Source organism: Engystomops pustulosus, chromosome 6, assembly GCF_040894005.1.
Source record: "Engystomops pustulosus chromosome 6, aEngPut4.maternal, whole genome shotgun sequence".
In the NCBI taxonomy this organism is placed as follows: Eukaryota; Metazoa; Chordata; class Amphibia; order Anura; family Leptodactylidae; genus Engystomops; species Engystomops pustulosus.
This window is the reverse complement of record NC_092416.1, coordinates 31,712,749-31,739,351: the sequence shown is the minus strand read 5'-3', so window position 1 is coordinate 31,739,351 and position 26,603 is coordinate 31,712,749. Positions and strand designations below refer to the sequence as shown.

The window sequence follows — 26,603 nt, the reverse complement described above, 5'->3', positions numbered from 1 at the left end:
TTTTTTACTAAAAAGCACAAAAATTTATGTGTAACTTTATTATTATTATTATTATTATTATTATTATTAAATAACAAACTGTGTGATGTCAGAATTTACGCGTGAACAATTTCCCCCAATCTTACAAATCGCTAAATATGCTGATACGTATATTATTTCAGAATTTTTATGGAAGAACTGGTAAAAAATAACTCACCTGGTCAGGTCCAAGGTTCTAAGTATCCAAGAAAATCTGCAAAGTGTCCACATTGTTCCGCACTTATGACTTCAGGTTCTATCTGCTCATCATCAGAAGTGAGGATTTTCTAAAGTACGTATTCCCTGGACAGACAGGTTAATAATCCTATCCGATTGGAGCGTCGTATCACGTATCTCATCCGATTGGAGCGTCGTATCACGTATCTCATCCGATTGGAGCGTCGTATCACGTATCCCATCCTATCTCCCATCTCCTGCCTACATTGTATGCGGTTTGCTCTCTCCAGTCACTTGCTATTCCAGATTGAACGTCCTTGGACCACAAGTAGGACTGTGAAAGATCACTGAGATCATCTGTCAGGTTTTCCTCTTTCTTTTTGTGGCTTGTATGTGAATTCTCATATGGTAACATTCCATGCACCCTGCTAATACTGGTATGTCAGACCTCTTCTCTATGTCCTCCATCCAAGCCGCTAATAATTCGCCCCTCTCCCAGCTGCTTTTTGTATCTACACTATTACCCGTCTGTTCTATTATATTGTGTCCTAAAATAATCATAAATTATTTTATGTGTTTCACAATAATCAGTGATCTTGGAATCAATGAATTCCAATTATTTATGGGCCTACAGTAAGATTACTGATCAGCTCCTCCTGCTCCATAACAAGCTGCCTGCAGATAGGACACTATGTCCAATCTGCTCAGCTTCTCCTGCTCTATAACAAGCTGCCTGCAGATAGATCACTATGTACTATCTGCTTAGCCACTCCTGCTCTATAACAAGCTGCCTGCAGATAGGACACTATGAACAATCTGCTCAGCTCCTCCTGCTCTATAACATTCTGCCTGCAGATAGGACACTATGTACAATCTGCTCAGCTTCTCCTGCTCTATAACATTCTGCCTGCAGATAGGACACTATGTACAATCTGCTCAGCTTCTCCTGCTCTATAACATGCTGCCTGCAGATAGGACACTATATACAATCTGTTCAGCTTCTCCTGCTCTATAACATGCTGCCTGCAGATAGGACACTATGTACAATCTGTTCATCTCCTTCCTGCTCTATAACATGCTGCCTGCAGATAGGACACTATGTACAATCTGCTCAGCTCCTCCTGCTCTATAACATGCTGCCTGCAGATAGGACTCTATGTACAATCTGCTCAGCTCCTCCTGCTCTATAACATGCTGCCTGCAGATAGGACACTATGTACAATCTGCTCAGCTCTTCCTGCTCTATAACATGCTGCCTGCAGATAGGACACTATGGGGCACATTTACTTACCCGGTCCAGTCGTGATCCAGCGGCAGGTTCTCCGACGCTGATTCGGGTTCTGCCGGGATTCACTAAGGTCCGTGCGCCGATATTCCCAGGTGTCGCTGCTGCGCCGAGGTCCGCCGAAGTTCACCTGCTTTTTTCTGGTGTATGTGAGTGCTTGATCTTGCGACACAAATGGCTTTTTAAACTCCGCGGTTTTTCCGAATCCTTCGGGTTGTCCGGTGGCCACGCCCCCCGATTTCTGTCGTGTGAAAAATCGATTGCGTGCGCCACAATCCCGTGAAATACAGCGCAAAGCGAAAATATTCGGGAAAAACCCGACGGATTCGCGGCTGCGGACCCTTAGTAAATGTGCCCCTATGTACTCCAGGGGGAGCCATTGCATGAAAATCAGGAGTAGAGTGGGACAGAGGAAGAGCTATGAACCTACAATGGTGGAGATCCATTTCACCCATGTGACCTGCTGTAGATCGGGCAGAGAATTTCACTCAATGTTCTTTCCAAAATGAATAAACCGGCCTTTAAATGTCACTAGTCGGAAACTATATCCTCCCTATCATCGAATTCTACATTTTCTGCATGCTGTTCTCTGTAGAACGTCCCATAAAAAGTTTATATTCTAAAGCTAAATTTTCCCAGTTATTATCATCCGCAAAGACCCTGAAGGGGAGCAGCTGTTTTCTTTCTCAAAATACTTTATGTTGAGTGACCCCCGTGGTGAGCGTCAGCTGATGTATTGTATCTGTAAAACCCATCTGGTGACATCACTTTCCTGGGACACCGAGTCCCTTCTCGTCTTTCCTTGACCCCACAGCGGGGATCCCTACAGTCACAGCATGAAGGGGATCACTACACAACCAGTGATGGATGGGATGAATATATGGATATAGGAGACAGCGAGGCGAGATGTATCTACCGCACAACCCTCCTCTTCATCTCCTATGTGTCACATTTTCAAAAAAGAAAGTTTCATCCTATCCAAGAAATGTCAAAAAAACTTTCTTAACGGAAAAAAAAACTTTCTTAAAGGAAATGTACCACATGGATGCAGTATTGTACGACAAGCACAGTTACACACTGGTGTGTTCCCTTGAAACAGGATTCATTCTTCTTTTATCTTCTAATGGGGTTGTTTTGGAGAAAAATCTTCTTTAAAGTTATTCATATGAGCCTCAGGGGCTTAAGTCTACCTCACAGAAGCCCCTTCAGGCTCTGTCGTCTGCTATTTATGACATTACCTGCTTTCTGGCAGGGGAGGAGTAGGAGGAGGAGGGCAGTATAGGGGTGTGAATAATTAGCAGACAACGGAGCTAGAAGAGGCTTTTGTGATGTAGACAGGAGCCCCTGAGGCTCATTTGCTTAACTTAAAAAGATGATTTTTCTCCAAAACTAGGCCATTAGAAGACAAATGAAGAGAGGGTCTTATTTCAGTGGTACACTTTATGTAAAATACTGCATCCATGTGGTAGATTTCCCTTAACCCTTTCATGACCCGTGACGTAATAGCACGGGTAAAGACTTACCGGTAACACTGGTGCTATAGGCAAAGCTGCCGGCAGCTTCAAAAAGATGCTCCCCGTGACGTCATCGGGTTGTGGCGATCGATTGCCCTGACAGCCTCGGGTCTTCGGAAGACCCGAAGCTGTCTGGATGTAACCCATTCATTACTATGTGCTAATTACACATTGTAATATGTGAGGATGAAAATCCCCCCAGTAGTATTGCAGTATATGGTAGGATCAATCAGACAACCAAGGGTTAAAGTACCCTAGGGGGTCTGAAAAATAGCAAAAGTAAAAAGAAAAGAAAAGTAAAAAAAAAAATTATAATAAAAAAACTAAAAATTCAAATCACCCCCCTTTCCCTAGAACTGATATAAATAAACAGTAAAAATCATAAAAACATTAGGTATCGCCGCATCTGAAAATGCCCAATCTATCAAAATATAATAACGGTTTTCACTGCGTTTAATCATGTAACAGAAAATAGTGCCCAAATATGAAAATGGCACTTTTGGAATTTTTTTCCCACTTTCCAGTACATGGCATGGAATATTCAATACCATCACTATGAAGTGCAATTTGTTAAACAGAAAATAAGCCGTCACACAGCTCTTTATGTGTAAAAAAAAGTTATAGATTTTTGAAGGTGGGGAGTGAAAAATGGAAATGAAAAAACAAAAGAGGGCCAGGTCCTTAAAGGATTAAGAGAAGACAGGGAGCCTGGTATCATATAGAGGCGGCCTATTGACTCCAGTCAAGGAGAAGTAGAGAACAAAGAGTGAAATCCAGAAGGGCAGGAGTTTTCAGTTAAGTCCAGCAATGTGATGCATGGAGCCGATGTCTTCATTACACTGCCAAGAAGTTTCTAGTAGCGGTGGGTTAGGCTTTATGTAGTAGTTGAGGGTCATAGCACCAGCGGGACAGGATTTTGTACTGCAGGGAGCTTATGAGTAAGAGTAAATGAGTTTTGGGCAGGAATGGGGGAAGTAAGGAATTCCTCAATGTTAAGGAAGACTTATGTTGTCATATTATAAAGTGAATTTTTTTGTCCATAGAAAGAAATCAATTCGGAAATATAAAAAAAGAAATCAAAGAAAAACACCCAACAAAGGATTAGACCGAAGCAAAAAAAAAAAAAAAAAAAACAACAACAAACCTAACATATAATAAATACTATGTCATTATACAAAATAATAATAATTTAAAATACTGTATATACTCGTGTATAAGCCGAGTTTTTCAGCACAAAAAATGTGCTGAAAAACGTCCCCTCGTCTTATACACGAGTCATACAGTCATAAAAAATCTTTAAAAAGTAATAAACTTGTATACTCACCCTCCGGTGGCCCCGACCTGCAGCGCTGCTCCCCCGATGTCCGCGCGGGTCCTCTTCTGGCTTCGGCGCCAGTCTTCTGTCTTCACTAACTTCGTGTCGGGCGCCGCCATGTTTTTCCTCCAGGCTAGGCGCCGTCCAGTGGACGCCCGGCACGAAGTTAGTGAAGACAGAAGAGGACCCGCGCGGATATCGGGGGAGCAGCGCTGCAGATCGGGGCCACCGGAGGGTGAGTATATAAGTTTATATAAGTTGTATACTACTGGGGGCTGTGCTGTATACTACTGGGGGCAGTGCTGTATACTACTGGGGGCTGTGCTGTATACTACTGGGGGCAGTGCTGTATACTACTGGGGTCTGTGCTGTATACTACTGGGGGCAGTGCTGTATACTACTGGGGGCTGTGCTGTATACTACTGGGGGCAGTGCTGTATACTACTGGGGGCTGTGCTGTATACTACTGGGGGCTGTGCTGTATACTACTGGGGGCTGTGCTGTAAACTACTGGGGGCTGGGTTGTGCTGTATACTACTGGGGGCAGTGCTGTATACTACTGGGGGCTGTGCTGTATACTACTGGGGGCAGTGCTGTATACTACTGGGGGCAGTGCTGTATACAACTAGGGGCAGGGCTGTATACTACTGGGGGCAGGCTGTATACTACTGGGGGTAGTGCTGTATACTACTGGGGGCAGTGCTGTATACTACTGGGGGTAGTGCTGTATACTACTGGGGGCAGTGCTGTATACTACTGGGGGCAAGCTGTATACTACTGGGGGCAGGCTGTATACTACTGGGGGCAGTGCTGTATACTACTGGGGGCAGTGCTGTATACTACTGGGGGCTGTGCTGTATACTACTGGGGGCAGTGCTGTATACTACTGGGGGCAGGCTGTATACATACTGGGGGGGTCTGTGACTAATGCATTTCCCACCCTCGGCTTATACTCGAGTCAATAGGTTTTCCCAGTTTTTGATGGTAAAATTAGGGGTCTCGGCTTATACTCGGGTCGGCTTATACTCGAGTATATACAGTACAATAAGAGGGGGAGCCTAAAAGGTATAACTACTGAACACAAAATCTCGTAGGCTCAGAAACCTGATCCTGAAAACTGAACTTTTATTGTTATTATTGTTCTTAAAATAATCCAACATTTTTAAATCCAAATCCATAGAGATTAAAGAAAATTTTGCCTGGGGTTACAATTATCAAATATACAGTTCTGACTTACATACAAATTCAACTTAAGAACCCATCTTGTACATAACCCAGGGACTGGCTGTATATATTTCTTCAAAATTCCATATAAATACAGGTACGTCCTGGAAGTATCTATAGTGTCAGCACCTACCAGTAGACATGACAGTGGGATACATTACCGGGAGTCAGCGGGAGGCCCCTCAATGCCCGTTTTGCTCGGAAGTGATTAGTCATCATGAGCAAAACTAGCATCAGGTTTGTTCATTACTAATGTGCGGTGACCTCCCCCCTGTGTTATCTAGTGATTATCAGATCAGTATTTCTAATATTTCACCCCCTCCACCAACTTTTTCTCCCTCAATTTTGGTAAAGCTGGAATTTTTTCCAAAAGTTACCAAGCAATTAGTGGCATTACTTTCGACACCCAATAGGCTCTCTACTTTCTCCTGCACAGTTGTAGGATAAAGAAGACTACGCTGAACCACCCACTTGACAATATTGAGCCTTATTGGCATTTTTAGCAAAAAATTTCCCCAAAACACTAAGAACTCGGGAAGAAAACTCCAGCTGTAAAGAAGTGGAGCGGCTCCTACTCATGGAGCCAAACAGTAAAGTTAGTGGTGGTCTAAATACCATTCAGACAGGGGGGTAGGACTCCCATTCTCATGATTGTAACAATGCCCCCAAGAAACAAAAAGTTAGACAGACTTTATATTTCAGTATGTTTAGATGTGAAATATCCTTCCTAAATAGAGAAAATTTATTAAAATTTATTAAAGCACCTAAAACCGTATTTTACAGCCTTATTTACATTAATATTAGCAAGTTCAGTTTTTCCTCTATTTTTTATCATTTTCAAAATGTAGGAAAAAAAATGAAAAAAAAAAAATTCCTGCAAAAATGTGACAAGATCTCATTGAGGATGAAAGAATGTGGAGGACATGAGGGATGGGGTGTAGCTGTCTGCCTGGCTCCGTCCAGTCTTCCCTGTGCGCCCACCCCTCATCTCCCATGCTTTTACACCAGCGTGCTAATACAAACTTGTCATTTGCTGACTTGCTAACATGAGAGAAAACATTGTTCTGGGGTCAGGATTTATTATAGTGACTCTTTGAAACAGAAGAGCCCTAGAAGCTAACCACGTCATCTACAGCGCTACCAGAAATGTCTGATGTCTCGGGTGGGAGATGGACATCTCCTCGCTGTATTTGTCGACATACAGGGGTCTTTAGGGCAAGACATGTTTCTGCTGCGAATCTGCTAATGGGATTTATGGCTTGTGGCGCACACGTGTGAAAAGAGAGCGGTAGTTGCGATGATGTGTACCTGGAGATGTACTTATGTATGTGACAAGGTATCACAGAACAGATAGACCCTAAACCAGTGGTGGCGGACCTATGGCACGGGTGCCAGAGGCGGCACTCGGAGCCCTCTCTGTGGGCACCCAGGCCATCACCCCAATATAGAGTCCACCAGACAGAGCTCAAAGAATTCTGGGCCAACAATTCTTCCTGTACAAACCCTGGACTCTGGAGAGAAGCTGCAATAACCCAAATTTTCCCTCCTCCATTCAACTGCCTTGGTTTCCTCAGCAATAAATTACTGCCTAAATTGCTGTGTTGGCACTTTGCCATATATAAGTGGCTTTTGGTTGAAGTTTGGGCACTCGTGATCTAAAAGGTTCGCCATCACTGCCCTAAACCAATGAGTGAATCAATGGGGCACATTTACTTACCCGTCCCGTTGACGCTGCCGATCTGGAATGTCTGACGAGGATTTGGAGCTGCCGCAATTCACTAAGATCATGCGTCCAATTTCCTGCATGTGTCGCTTCCCCAGTTGAGGTCCACCGGAGATCACCTTCTTCCTGGTGCTGATCTTGCGTGTGAGTGCTGATCTTGCGACACTATTTCATTTTTAAATTTTGCGGTTTGTCCGTATCAGTCGGGTTGTCCGACACCCACGCCCCCGATTTGTGTTGCATGAAAGCCGGCGCCGATGTGCCACAATCCAATCGTGTGCGCCAAAAACCCGGGGCAATTCAGCGCCAAACGGAAAAATTCGGGAAACCCAACGGAAATGCGTCCTACGGACCCTGAGTAAATGTGCCCCAATGTGTTGCACATAAACTAAGCATATAAGGGGGGGGATGTCCTGGTCTAGAATCCATGGGTCCACCAGATAAAATTCTTCCGGGGGCCCATCATACATCATGTACCCTAGTACATATTCCTATTCTAATGAAGTTATCTTCTCTTGGCCATCAGATGTCAAATATTGGGTTCAAGCCAGGACCCATCAGAGGATCCCCTGGAGCTCGACAGTCCTACATTTGATGTCATCCAATAATATGAGGTGCTTAAAAAAAGGCATGATCATCAGTTTCCGGGCTGTAGGTAGGAGGATTATGAAGACAGATAAGGTTGTCAACTGGTTACAGGCTGCTTTGTATTATACATAAGAGGCTCAGTGTCACCAGTCAGTAATGGTGCTTCCATTCAGGATCCTACACCACTTATACTTGAGATAAAAATTGAGCACACGTTACATGTAGATGACATTAGGCTTTGTTGAAGCTTAAAAATTCAAAGATTTATGAACTTAAGGTCTTTCACAACATATATTCCGTAAGAGAATGATGAGAAGTGTAGTTCAGGTGTATAAAGATAGCCAACAATCTACATGTAAAACATTGGTCCACATTTAATTTTAATTACCCAATGTGGAAATTGTGGGACACAATGTACTAGGAATGTTGTGAAGATTGGTGCCAATCTGTGTCGCAACTCATTGGGCAATTGCAACAGGTGGCTTCCAGATATGTGTCCAAGACTAGAAGATTAAAGGAGCAGATGGCTGGCGAGTGCATCCCTTACAAAGGTTCATCCCCCAAAAATTAGCAGGAGTATCAAAATTGGAAAAACAGACATGTTTTGAGCTCCAATAAACCAATGGACATTGAAACATCTTACAACAAATCCTTCTGCATGTTCTACCAGTGTGTTAAAAATATATCTTTTTAGGCTGGTATAATTGAGAATGGGCAATGGTATGGGTACCTTGCACAAACACTTTAGGCTACATCCACACCTCATTTACTTGATGTGCAAACTTTGGGTTCCAGTTTTTCAACAAAGACATTGGGGCAGATTTACTTACCCAGCCCATTCGCGATCCAGCGGTGCGTTCTCTGCGGTGGATTCGGGTCTTTCGGCGATTCACTAAGGCAGTTCCTCCGATGTCCACCAGATGTCGCTGCTGCGCTGAAGTTCTCCGAGGTCCGCCGGAGTTCACGATCCTATACTTGGTGAAGGTAAGCGCGTGTCCCGCGACACTTTTTTTAAAAAAATGCAGCGGTTTTTCCGAATCCGTTGGGTTATCGTTCGGCCACGCCCCCCGATTTCCGTCGCGTGCATGCCGGCGCCGATTCGCCACAATCCGATTGCGTGCGCCAAAAACCCGGGGCAATACAGGGAAAATCGGCGCAAATCAGAAATACTCGGGTAACACGTCGGAAAAACGCGAATCGGGCCCTTAGTAAATGACCCCCAATGTTTCTGATCAGATCCAAATAAGCAATTGTAGGAGCGTATTGAAATGATACCCATGGAGATTCTCCACATTATTCTGTGCTCTTTTGCATTTGTCTTTCCAGGGAAACCATCCTTCTTGGGGGAATGAAATGAGTTTGTGATGTTATAAAGATACATTGGGGGTCATTTACTAAGGGGCCGAATCGCATTTTTCCGTCGGGTTAACCGAATATTACCGTTTTTCGACGATTTTCCCTGAATTGCCCCGGGTTTTTGGCGCACGCGATTGGATTGTGGCGCATCGGCGCCGGGATACATGCGATGGAAATCGGGGGGCGTGGCCGAACGATAACCCGACGGATTCGGAAAAACCGCCACATTTAAAAAAAAAAAAAGTGTCGCGGGAATCGCGCTTACCTTCACCAAGTATAGGATCGTGAACTCTGGCGGACCTCGGAGAACTTCAGCACAGCAGCGACATCTGGTGGACGTCGGAGGAACTGCCTTAGTGAATCGCCAGAAGACCCGAATCCACCGCAGAGAACGTGCCGCTGGATCGCGAATGGGCTGGGTAAGTAAATCCGCCCCATTATCTTTGTTGAAAAACTGGAACCCAAAGTTTGCACATCAAGTAAATGAGGTGTGGATGTAGCCTAAAGTTTTTGTGCAAGGTACCCATACCATTGCCCATTCTCAATTATACCAGCCTAAAAAGATATATTTTTAACACACTGGTAAAACATACAGAAGGATTTGTTGTAAGATGTTTCAATGTCCATTGGTTTATTGGAGCTTGACACGCGCTTACCTGCACCCAGAAACGGATCGTGAACTCCAACGGACTTCAGCGCAGCAGCGACACCTGGTGGACATCGGGCGCACTACCTTAGTGAATCGCCGGAAGACCTGAATCCTCCACAGAGAACGCGCCGCTGGATCGTGACAGGACCAGGTAAGTTAATCTGCCCCATTATTCCAGAAATCACAGGCTTGGAACAAACAACTTCTGTTGCTGTGTCTGACAGGTTCACCCCTTTGGCCTTCATCTGGACAACATGCTGTTGGAAGGGTTTCAGTCACTTTGAAATGGCACAACATTTTTGCAAAGTAAGTGAAAACTAGGAGGTTTATCTGCCAGTTACATAAGGTTTATCAGATAACGTATATATTCGAGTACAGGGCCGGCTCCAGGTTTTAGTGGGCCCCTGGGCGACAGAGCCTTAGTGGGCCCCTCCGTGGACCGCCCTCCATTGGCACACTGCGCCCCCTCCCCCTGCGGACACACTGATCCCCGCCACCCACCCACCCCCTGGCGACACACTGAACCCCCCCCCCCCCTGCGGACTTACTGAACCCCCCCTCCCCTGCGGAAACACTGAACCCCCCCCCCCTCCCCTGCGGACACACTGAACCCGGACACACTGAAACCCCCCGCTGACACAATGACCCCCTCCAGACACATTGAACACCCCCCCCTCCCCCTGTGGACACAATGACCCCCCCTGCTGACACACTAACACCCCCCCTCTCCCCCTGTATACACACTGACCCCCCCCCCCGCCCCCCGTGGACACCCTCACTCCCCTCCGGAAAAGAAAAAAGAAAAAATTCACCTTTCCTGGGCCTCCCGTGCTCTTATAGCGACACTGGTACAATTGATCCGAGGGCCCGAGTGGGCCCTCCAGTACCCCGGGGCCCCGGCACTTGCCCGGGTTGACCGGGTGCTGGCGCCGGGCCTGTTCGAGTATAAGCCGACCGAGTATAAGCCGAGGTACCTAGTTTTACCACCAAAAACTGGAAAAACCTATTGACTCGAGTATAAGCCGAGGATTGGAAATGCATTGGTCACAGCCGTCCAGTATATAGCTGCCAGCCCCCTTAAGTATATAGCCTGCCAGTCCCCTGGCTGAGTGCGCCGGACGGGCCGTGTGCGCACGGAGCTGTCGCGGCCCTGCAGCCGGCATGAAGACAGAAGAGTCGCGGCCACGGAGCTGCCGTGGACCTACAGCATGAAGATGAAGCGGAGCTGTCCGGGCCGTCGGAATGGTGAGTAGTAAGTTTATTTTTTTGTATACCCGAGTATAAACTGAGTGTGGAATTTTTAGCACAAAAATTGTACTAAAAAACTCGGCTTATACTCGAGTATATACGGTAATTAAGGAAATTAGCAAGAGGCGCCAGATTAACACTAATAACTTGCAGGTATCTGAAAGTGAAAGTGATCAGTGTCTTTTACAATGATTTCATTTACATTTTTATTCTGTGCTTTAGAATATATACAATTTACCAAATAAGTTTCAAATATTGTTAAATTACTCGGGTTATGGGGGGGAAGACTATGCCTATTAGAGTTATGAACAAATAGAATGGCCTAGGATCCTAATCCCAAGGGAACGGTGTGGAGCAACAACGCAGAGACACAAGCCTTCTCAAAGAAAAGCAATACAGGTAGTCACCGGGTTACATACAAGATAGGGTCTGTAGGTTTGTTCTTAAGTTGAATTTGTATGTAAGTCGGAACTGTATATTTTATTATTGTAACCCCAGCCAGAATATTTTTGGTCTCTGTGACAATTGGATTTTAAAAATGTTGGATTGTCATAAGAACCAGGACTAACACTAAAGCTTCATTACAGACACCTGTGATAACTGTTATAGCTGATTATTGTAGCCCAAGGCTAAAGTACAATAAATTACCAACATCCAGGGATCGTCTGTAACTAGGGGTCATCAGTAAGTCAGGTGTTCTTAAGTAGGGGACCGCCTGTACATAAATTTTTATAAACATAGCCAAATCACTCAGGTAGATAGATGGTATAGACTCGAGGTTTATTGTTTTTTTTTTGTTACAAGGTTAACGCGGACAAATTGACAATGCTGATGACATGTAATACTGTACAAGATTGTAAAGTGTAATCTTACAATGTACTAATGTCTGTTACTTGATTTTTACAATAAAAAAAGTTAAAAAAAAAAAAATTAGGTTAGGATATATTCACATAGGACACATTGATATTTAGGAAATTGTGTGATGTTCTCTAATAAATATAAATATTAAATATTATACTGTAATATACTGTAATTATATTATATATACAGTATTTATATACAGACCAGCGTCCAGTGAGAGCATGGAAAGCACAGCCTTATCCACAGCCTCCAGTTCGGGTTGGCGAGCACGTCCTGGACACCTGAGTCGTGACATGAGTAAGCAGAGGGCCAGCTCACTGCACCACCCATCCCCACAGTGCTACTGGCTCCCAGTTAAAGATGTCCTCCGGGGAGCATGTGGGGAAACCACCATCAGCATGTTGGGCATGGTCGTGCTGGTGGCTTGGTGAGGAGTAGCTGCAGGCCTCAGTGTCCTGCCAGAGACAACACATGCCAGCTGCCCACTCTCCAGGCTGCCTCCTAGCATAGTGGTTCGTTCAGAGTGCCCCCCACAGATCAAAGCTGGACTGTCAGCCATATAGCATTGCTCCCCAGCCAGGCATCTCAACAAGAACCTTCTAACACCAGATGGTTATGCCTGTTACTGCCTGGACCCATGGCAATTCTACTCGACCGATTAACCACCTTAGCTGGTGTCAGGCGTTGCCCTGTGGCTCCAAGGCACCAGGAGACCGAGGAATAACATCCAAATAGGCCAAAGACTGCCAAAACCATGGCCGCTCTCATTAGGCCCCACTGAGCTCCTCAAGATACCATATGGAAATCGTACCCTACTGCACCCAACCACCCTTTCCCCCGCCCAAGCTCTTCCTCATGCCGGTACCAACGGGGGATCGCCTGCACCGGACAGCTCGGTCTCCTGACTGGGCGCAACAGAGTACCGTTTTTTTCCCGGGTGCCATTAGAACTAGTATCAAGGAGACAAAATGTGCCAAAATGTGGGTGAACCCAACACAATCGATTCAGATGTTCAGGTCCAGCCGGTGGGAAGCCACACACCCGGCCAAGGTGGCATCGGTGCATTTTAGCATGTGACACGTGTTGTATCTACTGTGACTGTCAATTGTAAACTTGTAACGTGCTCGTACCCTCGTTTTCTTGTGTTGTAGTGTACTGCAATGTATTGTTGTAACTAGTAACCTAAGGTAGCACACAATAACTACCAAGTAACTCCTAATAGTCTGTCCGCTAAATGTTTTTTGTCTGAAAACATCTCTCTATTTAGCTATTTCTGTGTAACACTATGCTACACACTTTGTACAAAATAATTCAGCCAATAAAGTTGTATCATATTGTATTATATATAGTGGGGATACATCTGGGACATCTGGGACTGTACTCCAAACATACACCCTATGCCTATAGGCACGGATGTTATGTGACCATTGCACACTATTGCACAATCTACCTACAATACCGCTACCTCCATCTAGTGGCGACTTTCAGTCTCATTTTCATTTTGATGGATATTTGCTTTTTTATGAAACATGAGTGAGTAGTGAATGAGTAGAATCAAGTAGAACATCAAGTCATTAACACAGCAAACTAAGGTTATAGGGGGATGAGAATGATTACATTATTTACTTTCTGGTTCCCCTGGTGATCAGCTGACTATGGGTCTGGAAAACCCCTTTAAATGGGGTTGAGTTGCTCACCAGGCCAGGTCGGAGGATCTATTAGCTATGCTATCTGCAAAACCCAATCCAACCTGAACACTTCTCAAGCAGAACCCCATAAACTTTTAAAGAAAACCAAAGTTTCCATTTCAGTCCAGGTCCAGACAGCAGTGTCTTCAGGGAGTGCACATGAATACATTTTAGTTTCAATACAATATAGTGATAGATTGCTAAAAACAATAAATACAACAATTTTATAAGATCTGTTTTCAATAATCAATTCTTTTCTCTATGCGAGATGAATACATTATTATTATTATTATTATTATTATTATTATTTCCATTTTCTATGCGAGATGAATACATTATTATTATTATTATTATTATTATTTCCATTTTCCCTTTTCATTTCTCTCTTAATAAATATATATTTGGATGAATTTTGTGATGTATTGATTTTTGATATATGAATAAAGATGTATAAATATTGTTAGGTCATAGGTCATATAGGTTATATTGTGAATATACTACCTACCTATTACACCCTGCTCGTGAGCCCTCTACATACTGGCTTACTAGCAGCACCGCACTGGAGTGACTTATTCTGGTGGCCCATTCCTCATCGATCCTGAGAAAATGGATCATCAAAGCCTCCCAATTTGGTTATCTTCTGCTGGATTCTGGTGCTAATTATTGGGCTAGATCCTGGTCCCAACGGAGGATCCTCTGGTTCTCTTGTCTGCCTGTTTGCTTCATTCAGTAGACACTCCATACGGAGTTGCTCATTGATCCTTTCTAGACACTGTGATGGAGATGGAGGCTCGGTTGAACGCCATCTCACTTTCGGGAGGAGCATCTTTTTGTATGTGCCATGGGGAATATGATTATGATTATGTGATACAGGATCAGACTGGGGTGTCTGATGTCGCTAGTCCTGTCGTTCTGTGTCCCCTCCCTCTCCCCCGATATTTCTTATCTGAGCTGCCAATTCATGCGGTGTACTATGGAAGATGTGCACTGTGCAGCATTCAGGTCGTATGCCAGGGCCCCCTGACACTGTGGGGCCAATAGCAGCTGCTTTTGCTGCTTCTTTGGTTGCAAAATCTACTCCCAACGACAGTAGGCCATATTAAAATTACAGATTTTGAACCAGGAGACTGGCACATTAAAAGGACTAAAGATGAGTGCAAGGGTAGGCCAGGATGTGTAGCTTCAGAAATTATCCTTGTCTTGCCCCATCATGGGGAGGACATGGACTATTTTGCCATTTTAGTGATCCTCTGCAGACTAATGACATTAACATCACACTGTCATTACCAGGAAATGGATGGCCAAAAACTTCACCAAATGGTCATCCAAAAGAACAATATGGGGCAGATTTACTTACCCGGTCCGTTCGCGATCCAGCGGCGCGTTCTCTGCACTGGATTCGGGTCCGGCCGGGATTCATCAATGCAGTTCCTCCGACGTCCACCAGGTGGCGCTGCTGCGCTGAAGTCCGCTGGAATGCCTCGAAATACACCGGCCTATCCAGGATGAAGGTGAGTGAAATTTTCGCGACACAATTTTTTTTTTAAATGCGGCGGTTTTTCCGAATACGTCGGGTTTTCGTTCGGCCACGCCCCCCGATTTCCGTCGCGCGCATACCGGCGCCGATGCGCCAAATTCCGATCGCGTGCGCCAAAAACCCAGGGCAATTCAGGTACAATCGGCGCAAATCGGAAATATTCGGGTAACACGTCGGGAAAACGCGAATCGGGCCCTTAGTAAATGACCCCCTATGTGTCCATGCACGATGGTGGTGAATGACGCATTCTCCTTCCTGTATTCTCCATTCTAGTCTTCTTCTTCCTTCATTAACTGACATCACAGAGAAGTTTCTGTAACTGGCAGCTCATTCACCAATGATATCAGTAGAGGGAACATTACTTTTACATGAAAAGAGCAGTTGACCAGGAAGATGACATCCATTACTCTCCTCAAGTCCATAATGTAATTAAGTCAACAAGTCTACATTAGTAGAAGTCGTTTCTTCAAATGGAAGTTTATATGCCATACCTTGACACGGAACTAATAATAGGATAGAACTTCTCTAGAATGAGCCTCTTCGTGACAGTCCTCAATAATTGGTGAACATTACTGGAGTATAAAAGATGGAAGCATTTTGCTCCTTCCCCACTGGATATGACCAGAAGGTACCATCATGCGCCTTCTCCCATTGGACTTGAACTGAAAGTAGTGTCTTATGGCTTCATCCACTAGACTTGACCTGAAGGTAGCATCTTGCACCTTCAACCAAGATGGACCACCTGAAGGTAGCTTCTAGGACTTCCATCTAGTGTCCATATATCTACTGAAGATAATCTCCAGCACCTTCGACCACCACGGAAACCTTATTAAGCTATTATTTTGACATTTTAAAGGCCATGTTCTACCGAATAGTATTGAAAAAATTACCCCAAAAACCAATGTCCCAATATAATACACGTCACAAATACACAGACTCTGTTGCCCCTTTATTATACATTATATAATGTTTAATGCAAATGTGATGAAGGTCTAACAAATAGATTGGTCTTCATGACTATACAAGGATTGACACATCAAACCACCTTTATTCTGCGCTTCACATTAACCTTTTATTCACTCACAATCAGAAGACCAAACAATAAGCGAGAAGTATGTTCTGGTCAAGTAAGAGGACAATTGGTTCTCCACGATGTACCTCTATCTACTTATTGTCCTATTCAGCGGTTATTCTCGGCACACGCCATTCATTGTTTAATTAAGTGCTTCCCTAATTGCCGCGTCGCTGGGGGAAGACGCTCTACAAAGGATGAATCCACAGTGCAAATATTTTTTAATTGGCAGGTGGCTTTATAGCTTTTCCCGAAAGGAAGAAGTCAGAAGCCACGAGAGCTGAGAAGTGTTGTTAAAACATATTAATGACAACTACATCTCCTTCCCTGTCGTGCACCAGAGTCCTTTGTCATTCGTGTCACCCATTTAACCCTTACGATTAAAGTTGAATGATTCATTGCCGAATGTCAATAGCCAGCAGGTTGTTTGCGTGACTCTGTTCAAAAATGCCCCATAAGACAAGTGGTTTTCTCTTTACATTTCTACCCTTTATTTCAAAATTTCCCCTTTTCTAAATTTAACAAAATTGCCAAATTTCCTTTAGTTTACAGATCCATTTTAAATATACAGTTAGATACAGGTGACGAATGTTGTTTTTTTTGCAAAAACATTGGTTATTGTTCTAATTCGAGAATATTTTTGGACAAATATATGCCCAATTTTGCCATTGACTTCAATTATAAAGGTTGTACCAAGTGCTGTACCTTTTCTGACTGGACTTCTGTGGATCATGACATCAATACTACAGGAGTTGGAGATTTGTGATCTCCGGCACTCTCATAGACAGTCATCTAACTCTACTATAGTATTGTATGGGGCCAGTGGCATAACCAGGAGAGGCAGGACCCCATAGCAGACTTCTGAATAGGGCCCCATGGACCCCTTAAAAATATACACACCATATATATATACATACATACACAACCATATACCCCCATGAATCATATACACATAACATATGCAAATACATGTAGGGCATATACACATTACAAATACACACATATAGCATATTAACACCCAATGCCCCTAATGTCGGGGCCCCATGACACTGTGGGCCCCATAGCAACTGCTATGGCTGCTACCCCTGTAGTTACGCCCCTGTATGGGGCTGCGGTTACCCCTACTCCATCAGTAAGAATGATCGATAGGGGTCTTAATAAGTTGGGATCCCTATGATCAGAGAAAGATTGGATGGGGGGGGGGGTATAACAATCAAACTTTAAGAATATGTAAACCTTAAAGCAGACTGGAAAAACGTAAAATTTTGCACCAATTTTTTACTTTGCATTTTAACCGTTTAACCATTTTAACTCAAATTTGAAAATTACTACATTTTTTATGTGTTATATATTTGTTTAGATCCTTTTCTAAAATTTTCCTGGCCAGTATTATCTTTCATTTACTCAACCAACTTTATTAAGCTAATAAAAGTTTGAGGTTAGGTCGTCTTATCTAGTAGCTGTGGAATCATCTTACATAATTCTATCGTTTCTTGCGCCTAAATTCTCAACATTGACAGGATATATGTAACTTTCAAAAATTCCTGACTATCAAGAGAAAGAAACTGGAATTCCAAGAACACGTCACATAATAATAATAGATACAACATTAGGAACCACAGAAACTATGAAATATGCATGGCCAGTCTTAGAGATGTAGTTGTATGGGTGGTTGTATAGGGCATGATCCTGCAGGGGGGCCCACATGGTGACATTTACACTGCCCTCCTTCCTAGAATTCAGTTGTATCCATCTCCTAAAGCAATAGATACAATAAAAATTAATAGATCCCATATACCTAGGGTGCACAGATTACAAATTTTTGTGATAAGAACACAGGATTTGTGTTGGTAGAGTCACCAACAACACAAAAATTATAAAGAGCATTTACTTTCCCCTCCCGTCTGTGGAGAATAGAGGAAGATAGGAGGAGCTTGGGACCCTCACTATTCACAATATCTGGATGTAGCGGGGGCTGCACTTCATTCTGATAACAGTCTCCTGGATGAGCTACAGGACGTCAGATAATTCTCTCCTACAGGTAAGTTATATATTACAGCCTAATGTACCCATTATACTGGATCAAAGAATTATACAGGGATGAATACGGTAGATATGAGAAAGGGACGGGACACAGGATTGGATAGATAGATAGATAGATAGATAGATAGATAGATAGATAGATAGATAGATAGATAGATAGATAGATAGATAGATAGATATATGAGATAGATAGATAGGAGATAGATAGATGATAGATATGAGATAGATAGATATGAGATAGATAGATGATAGATAGATAGATATGAGATAGATAGATAGATAGATATGAGATAGATAGATAGATAGATAGATAGATAGATAGATAGATAGATAGGAGATTCTCAACAAAAAAAAATATAGATGGATGTGACATAGATGCTAGTGATGAGATAAAAAGGTGAATTAATATGAACATTGATATGAGATATAAGAAAGATTGATAGATACGAGATAGATATAAGGTATATAGATATAAGATATATCAAACAAAAGAGATATGAAAGAAGTAGTTAGAAAATCCAACGACTTCATAGATAGAAGGATATGAAATTAGAGGATTTTATGTTATATGTTAAGTTCTTATATAACTGTATAGATGATAGAGCGATAATATAGAGAGAGATAGATAATAGATAAGCACTAAAAATACTATAATAAGATGAGGAAACTATGAGATTTATTCATTATTGGGCCTTGATCAGTTCATTTTTTTGGTGTGTTGTGGCTTCTTTATGCAGTATATATTGTGGAGGTCCTGACCTCTGGACTTTATGCACAACTCAGGTATATATATATTTTTGTGGATGAAGAAAAACTTGGCACTCATTGGTTTTTTTAAGAAAATTGAGGACATTTTAGTTTTAGAAAAGCAATCAGATTACAATTTTTGCAACGTTTCGGTCTTTATAATTTGCGTTCACCACTTGCGGGAGTCCCCACTCTTCACGCTACCTAAAATCGCTGCAGTGGTCACAGCACCGCACTTCACCTCTACCTCCATTTCACTAATATACCTAGCAATCCCAGCCTGATGAAGGTCTGATTTACTAAGACCGAAACGTTGCATGAGATGAGTCAAGTTTAATAGTTCCAGGGGTAATGACACTACAAAAACCCCTATCTTCTTTATTATAGCATCTAAGAATCACATCTTTTCAAACCCACAATCTTATGGTTCTGTGATCTACAGAATTGTTCTTATCTTTAATATGACACCAAAAGCATGTTTCTAGATACTATGGAACAGATACTATTGATAGTGGATTCTAAAGTGACAAAACTTGACTCATCTCGTAAAATTGAGGTAGGAAGAGTCATATTTGCTTGACTATGGAGGAGATTGTTTTTATAATTGAGATGTTGCAGAAAAGGGAATTCTAGAAAGGACATTTCATACCTGACCTGAGGGGCTGGTAGAATAGTGGTGTAAAAGCTGGTGACAAGTTCCCTTTAAACCAATAAAAAGCAAACTATATTGAGGATCTGCTTTCTCATAGTACAGATTATTTAGTATATTAAGTCCGGAGTAAGACTTATCAGATGGGGAGTCTATAACCAGCATCACCCGGACATTATGGGACTGGATCGATAAATCAGGGCATCACGTGATTATCATAGGTGTATTCACTGGTGTCTACAATGTAAAGATATATGTGGAGCATGGGTTATAGTGCAGTCCAGATTTGGACTTACTTACAATGAGACATCAGGGATACTGTAGTTATATACAGAATATTACACATAACACAAATATGTTCACTCCATTGGATTTATTTTACATCTAAACTTTTTTGGGGTTTCTTTTCCCAGCTCCTTTATCAATCTTAACATCGCAATGCATCACAGGACGGCACAGTTTGCCTTTAACCTTTACCCCCGTTCAGAACTGGGCTACTATGAATGTGGTCGCGATCTCTTTACGTTTGTGTCGGTGGCGTCTACCCATATTATGCGGACCCTCCAAAAACCAAAGAAGAGCAGACCCACCAAAAGGAAGGTGAACCACCGCCGTTTCCTGCAAAACCAAATTTACAGGTAAGTAATAGTAGTAACATTTCAATAACATTTGTGCAATTACCCTTTTTTTTGTTTTTTTTTAAGATTTTTTGCAGGAATTTATTAAAAATTGCACTATTTATCCACTTTCTGCTAGTGCCTTTTTTCCTTTTTGCATTTCCATTTTTCGCTCCCCACTTTTTCTCCGTAACAAATTGTACTTCCTAGTGTCAGTATTTAATATCCTATGCTGTGCACTAAGAAACTAAGATAAAATCCAAATGTGGTGAAAATTAACAATAGTAAGCCCTCATTTGTGCCATTTTTTGGGGGGAGTTTTAAAGTGGTTGTCCGACATTAATATAAACTTTACTGGTGGGCTGGGGAGGGGCTATGAAAAAAATAAACCTATACTTACCTCCCTTGGTGCTCCCAATGTCTTACACCGCCATCTATTTGTTTATAGGGGCACGGCACCTCCGCTCCCGCAACTTCCGGAGGCATGGCCTGCCCACCCATCTCCTGATCCAGCACCTTCTACAGCACTGGGAAAGGGGAAGGGTGGGCATGCCAGGTGTGTGCCGAGGGATGTCGGTATAGGCCCCCAGTCCACTAGTAGAGTTCTTATTCATTTCGGACAACCCCTTCAAGGATTTTGCTATGCACCAAATTACATCTCCCCTTTATGTTTCAGGTTGTTATGATCAAAAAACACATTTATATAGGTTTCAATATACTTAAATACATTAAAATATATATATATTTATATTTTGTTAAAAAAAAATTTTCTCAGACCAATGCATTTCTCATACATCGTTGTACCCACCTACCGTATGTAAGGTGTAATTTTTTGTGACAGGCTGACGATTTCATTGTGACTATTTTAGGTACAGGTGACATTTTGATCACTTTTCATTCCAATTTTTGGAATTGCTAAGAAAAAAAAACAATTTTCTGTTCTGGAGTTCACCACCGAGAATAATCATTTTTATGTTTGGATAGGTTGGACATTTTGAGACACTAAACTTGTTCAATCCTGTTCTAGGGAAAGGAAGGGGCGGGGTTGATTTAAACTTTGAGTTCTTCTTTTAATTATTTCACTTTTTGACCCTAGGGTTTTATTGAATGAGCATAAGTCAAAGTTACATACATTTGCACAGGCATACAGCGTATACTGTGTCGCAGCACAGACCGCGACACGACATATACAATAAATTTTTTTATTGTAAAATTTTTTTGACCCTAGGGGGTCTGATTGCTCCTACCATACACTATAATGCAGTATATGCGGATTTGGCTAATGATCTGTATCAGTCTACTCAGACAGTAGGTGTTCTCCTTAAGGAGAGATTGCCAATTAAGGCATGTGGAGACTTAAAGCCATAGATTCTCCACTAGGGAATTCTGGGAAGAATGCAAATATGTTTTCCAAGGTGTTAAATGGAATACAATACCTCCTTTTGCTACCTTGAAAGGCAGCCCTCTTAACACCAAGTATGACCTACAAAAAGTCTAAAACATGGTGTAGGATTAAGCCAAACCAGTATATCTATTCCAGAAGGAACAGACTCCCAACTGTCGACAGCGCTGTCACCTACTGTCTGACCCTAGTCATAAGCCTCTCACATAGCCAAATCAGTTCCCTACACTGTACTGAGGAGACCCAACCAGGTCGAAACAGTGCTGTCTACAGTTGGGAGTCTGTTCCTTCTGGAATAGATATACTGGTTTGGCTTAATCCCACACCATGTTTTTAGATTTCTTGTAGATCATACTTGGTGGTAAGGGGGCTGCCTTTCAAGGTAGCAAAATGAGGCATTGGTGTCCATTTAACACCTTGGAAAACATATTTGCATTCTTTTCAGGGAGACTGTTACAGATCATACTGAAAGACAGGGTCTGGAGTCTCATAGAGTTATAGAGACTCCCAAATGTCATGGTGATGGTACCTCCGATGACCTCAGTGGGGGAATTAATGGTTGTTGATTATCCTTTACAATATACCTTCGGATCTAAACAGTTAACACCCTTGAACGGTACCATTTGTGTATGTTAGCAGTGGGTGTTTGATGTGCAATGTCTGATAATTACCCAATATAATAATCCATCATTTTGTAGCATGGGATTATAGGGAACGTGTCACATAAAAAGCTGGCATGTTATAGAGCAGGGGTGCTGGGCAGTAATAAATATATTTGTGGGATACAGTTCAATAAAATTTGTATCTTCGCCATTACCTCTCCACCAGTCATCAATGACCGACAACCCTTCGTGTATCAGGGTTCATATTCTGTTATTTTGTGAAAAATGATAATGGAGCGGTTAAAAATAAACCTAAAATCTCCCACTCCAAGAAACTGCCATTCCAGTGATAAAGGGTTGGTTTCCACAGCTTCCGGTCTCCATTCGATTGGAGGTGATGGCATATCCGTTGTTCAGCCATACACTTAGCAAATATTTGACAATTCCCACCATCAATCCCAGTCTGTTGGCGTTTGGAAGCATTGGGAAACACGTTGTGTGTTTCTGGAATAGAGCTCCTCTAGCGGGTGAATTCTGAAAAATGTTAAACAACCCCAATTCTGGAGCATTTTTTCTTAGAATTTTTTAGAATGTTGTGCCATTGCTCTGCTATTACCCTGGAAAAATTCCACTTTTCCACGTCAGTCCTTCTATGATGATATCATCATCTTGGTTGCACCAGTTGGCATTCAGTCAGTCACTGACCTTAACAATATATGACATGTGACACCTAAGGGTCAATGATTGGCTGCCACAGAGAAAGAACGGAGCACCAATTAGGATCTAACCCAGTTCTAGCATTGGACAATTCTCGGCACTTGGAAAACCAATGTACCTTTTGGTAAGCCTTGCCTAAAGGCTCTACCTTCACTTACGTACGCCACATGTCACTTGTATCATGTGGATTGGCCCTCAATGCCCATTTTGTGACAACCAATAAAATTGGAGGCAGGTATGAACCTTCCATGATTCAAACTTTTTGTGTTATTTCTCAACAGGAAATACTCCGTTATAGAAGCCGCCACCCAGCAACTTGCCACATCAATATTCTCCCAGGAGGCTGTGGTAGAAAAACCTAATCCAACCCATAAAAATGAGAATTGTTCCGCCATCCAGAATCGGCGTATTTCATTAAAAGAGATAAGGAAAGAAAAAATCCCTCCATTACAAGATGTAATTAACTTATCATCAGACCTTTCCATGCTCCCAGATGAACATCTTGATAGCAGCACATTCCTTGGAGTGGCGGAGGCTTATCTTGTCCCAGATACCATTTCTAAATCAGGGATAAGCATGGACACGTTGGCATCCGATGAGGTCGGCACTGTGGAAAGTCTTTTTGATAACATCCAAATAGAGGATGATATTTTTGCTTCTCCCTACGGGTTAATTCACCCAACACCACATCAGCTACATAAAAAAGCAGGGAAGGAACATGAATATGAAACAACCCTGGATACTGGACTGATACTGGGTGGCATAAATAACCACGGTTGGCCGCCTGAGAGTTTTGGGAAAATGGGTCACCACCTTCCATTCCTCCAAATAACAGCTGATCCAATGGAGAACAGAAGTAGTGATTTGTCCTGGAGTAATCCACCGAGTGATCCTGAGATTATGCTTCATGAAGTCGTCACGCCAGTTGACATCTACAATCTTCACAACATAAAGGGGTCTCCAAAAAACAAGTCCGAAATAGTCTACAAAATGCCACAAACTGATTATGAATATGATCAAGATATTGACTTTTTATCCAAAGGAGAACATTACGCGCTAACTGATGATGTATTATTAGATAAAGAACTCGACTTACAACCAGGTCCTACCAATGACAACGAAAATGTAGATTACAGCGTGTTTTGTGCATCTACCAATGAACCAAATACCATAAATATATACCGGGCACTCTGTTTAAACAATGAGGAAAATAGTAATTTTTTGTGCAGCTCCTGGTGATGATGTCATTGCTATATACAAAGATTATATTGTTGTCTAATGTGTAATAAGCTGCTAACATATATATGTATAATAACAGTAAAACAGCCAAAAAAGTAAATTTTAAGGCATCATGTATGTGTAGTTCCAATTTGCACCTTCCACAGGAGCCATCACCAAATGACAGAGATCAGGTCTAAAAGGGGTTGGCACTAGATGCTGTGATGACCACTCACACATTGCACCTAGGCCTCAGTTCAGTTTTCTTTGAGACTAGGTCCTTATACATTCCCTGGATGAGCTCCCCACGTTCTCCTAGGCCATCGGTTTTCAACCTTCCTAACGCCATGACCCCTAGAAAAGTTCCTCATGTTGTGGTAACACCCAGCCACAAAATTATTTTCATTACGCAGCCACGCCACCCCCAATAGACAGTATACACATCAACGCCTCCCGCACTAGACAGTATACACAGCCACGCCACCCCCAAATAGACAGTATACATAGCCACGCCACCCGCAGTAGACAGTATACACAGCCACGCCACCCCCAATAGACAGTATACACATCAACGCCACCCACAGTAGACAGTATACACAGCCACGCCACCCCCAAATAGACAGTATACATAGCCACGCCACCCACAGTAGACAGTATACACAGCCACGCCACCCCCAAATAGACAGTATACATAGCCACGCCACCCGCAGTAGACACTATACACAGCCACGCAACCCCCAGTAGACAGTATTTATAGCCACGCAACCACCAGTAGACAGTATACATAGCCACGCAACCGCCAATAGACAGTATACATTGCCTCGCAACCCCCAGAAGACAGTATAGACAACCACAGCATCTCTGGTAGCGTACATAGAGCCATGCCACCCCCAGTATACAGTTTACTCAGCCATGCCACCCCTTGTAGAGTATACAGAGCCACTCCACCCCCAGTAGACAGTATATAGAGCCACACCTACCAGTAGACTGTATACACAGCTCCCACACAGTAGAATGTATGAAAAATCTCCCCAGTAGATAGTATACACAGCCCCCTCTCCCCATATATAGTATACACAGCCCCCACTCCCTCTGTAAATAGTATACACAGCCCCCACTCCACCCCTGTAGATAGTATACACAGCCCCCCTCTCCCCATATATAGTATACACAGCCCCCACTCCCCCTGTAAATAGTATACATAGCCCCACTCCACCCCTGTAGATAGTATACACAGCCCCCCTCTCCCCATATATAGTATACACAGCCCCCACTCCCCCTGTAAATAGTATACACAGCCCCACTCCACCCCTGTAGATAGTATACACAGCCGCCACCCCTTCCCCAGTAGTATAATACACAGCCCCCAGTAGTATTATACACAGCACCCCAGTAGTATTATACACAGCCCTCCCTATCCCCATTATTATTATACACAGCCCCCTATCCCCCCATTAGTATCACATACATCTCCCCCCTGTAGTATTGTACACAGTTTCGTGGTCACATGGCATGGAGGTGGAGTATTTGCTATTTCTGTGGAAGAATTTGCGATTATTTCACTGCTTCTACACCAGAAAACTGGCATAGAAGCAGTGATAACTCCCCCCCTATGTTTCCTCCATCTGAACCTGGCCACCATGACAACTTCTCATGAAAAACACTAAAGTAGTTCAGACCCAGAGGCCAGAGCCCTAATTTTGTATTCCACTTGGAATTGAAGAAAAGCCTGGAGGCAAGTACAGAAAATATTACCTGTAATTTACAAATCATAGGGGACATATACAAATATATTACAAAGAACAAACAGTCATATAGAACAATAGGAGTGAGGGCCCTGCTCACAAGAGCTTACAGTCTATGAGGATGAGGGGGTGACACAAGAGGTTGTATAATGGTCCAGTCATTCTTTATAAGGGAACAATATAAAATAATTTAATAAATAATTTAATAAATGAAAATGTTGCTGCTTGAACCAGCCATCAGCCGCATCTTATTTACAGGGTCCAAGGTGAATGTGACTGCAGAGAAGCTTGGAGCTTGGTATGTGGTGTTTGCCGGATAACAGATGGGAGATGGGACATAGGATGGATTAGTAAAGGGAGAGGTGATGTTTCATGCAGTTAGCGAGTGTGATAGGCTGCCTAAAGAAATGGGTTTTAAGAGAAGGTTTGAAACTTTGGAGGGTGGGTATTAGTTTGAGAGTCCGGGGAAGGGCATTCCAGAGAATTTGAGCAACTTGGGAGAGGTCCTGGAGACGTGCATGGGAGGTTCGAATTCAGGTAAAGTTTAATCTGATATCACTGCAGATCGAAGAGCACGGGAAGGGCGATAGACTGAGATGAGAGAAGAG

The 26,603-nt window shown here is 42.9% G+C and overlaps 1 protein-coding gene across 2 annotated transcripts in view; it reads right to left on the bottom strand.

Annotated features, from left to right (window-relative positions):
- LOC140134827 (urotensin-2 receptor-like) overlaps window positions 1-26,603 on the bottom strand; it is a 55,927-nt gene that overhangs the window by 17,012 nt on the left and 12,312 nt on the right. Inside the window, exon 1 of one of the 2 annotated variants that reach the window (XM_072155496.1) lies at window positions 197-482. The exons of the other annotated variant lie outside the window; for it this stretch is intronic. The gene's annotated coding sequence lies outside the window, so the exon portion shown is untranslated. Of the gene's footprint in view, window positions 1-196; window positions 483-26,603 lie in introns of those variants that run through there. 2 annotated transcript variants of the gene reach the window in all.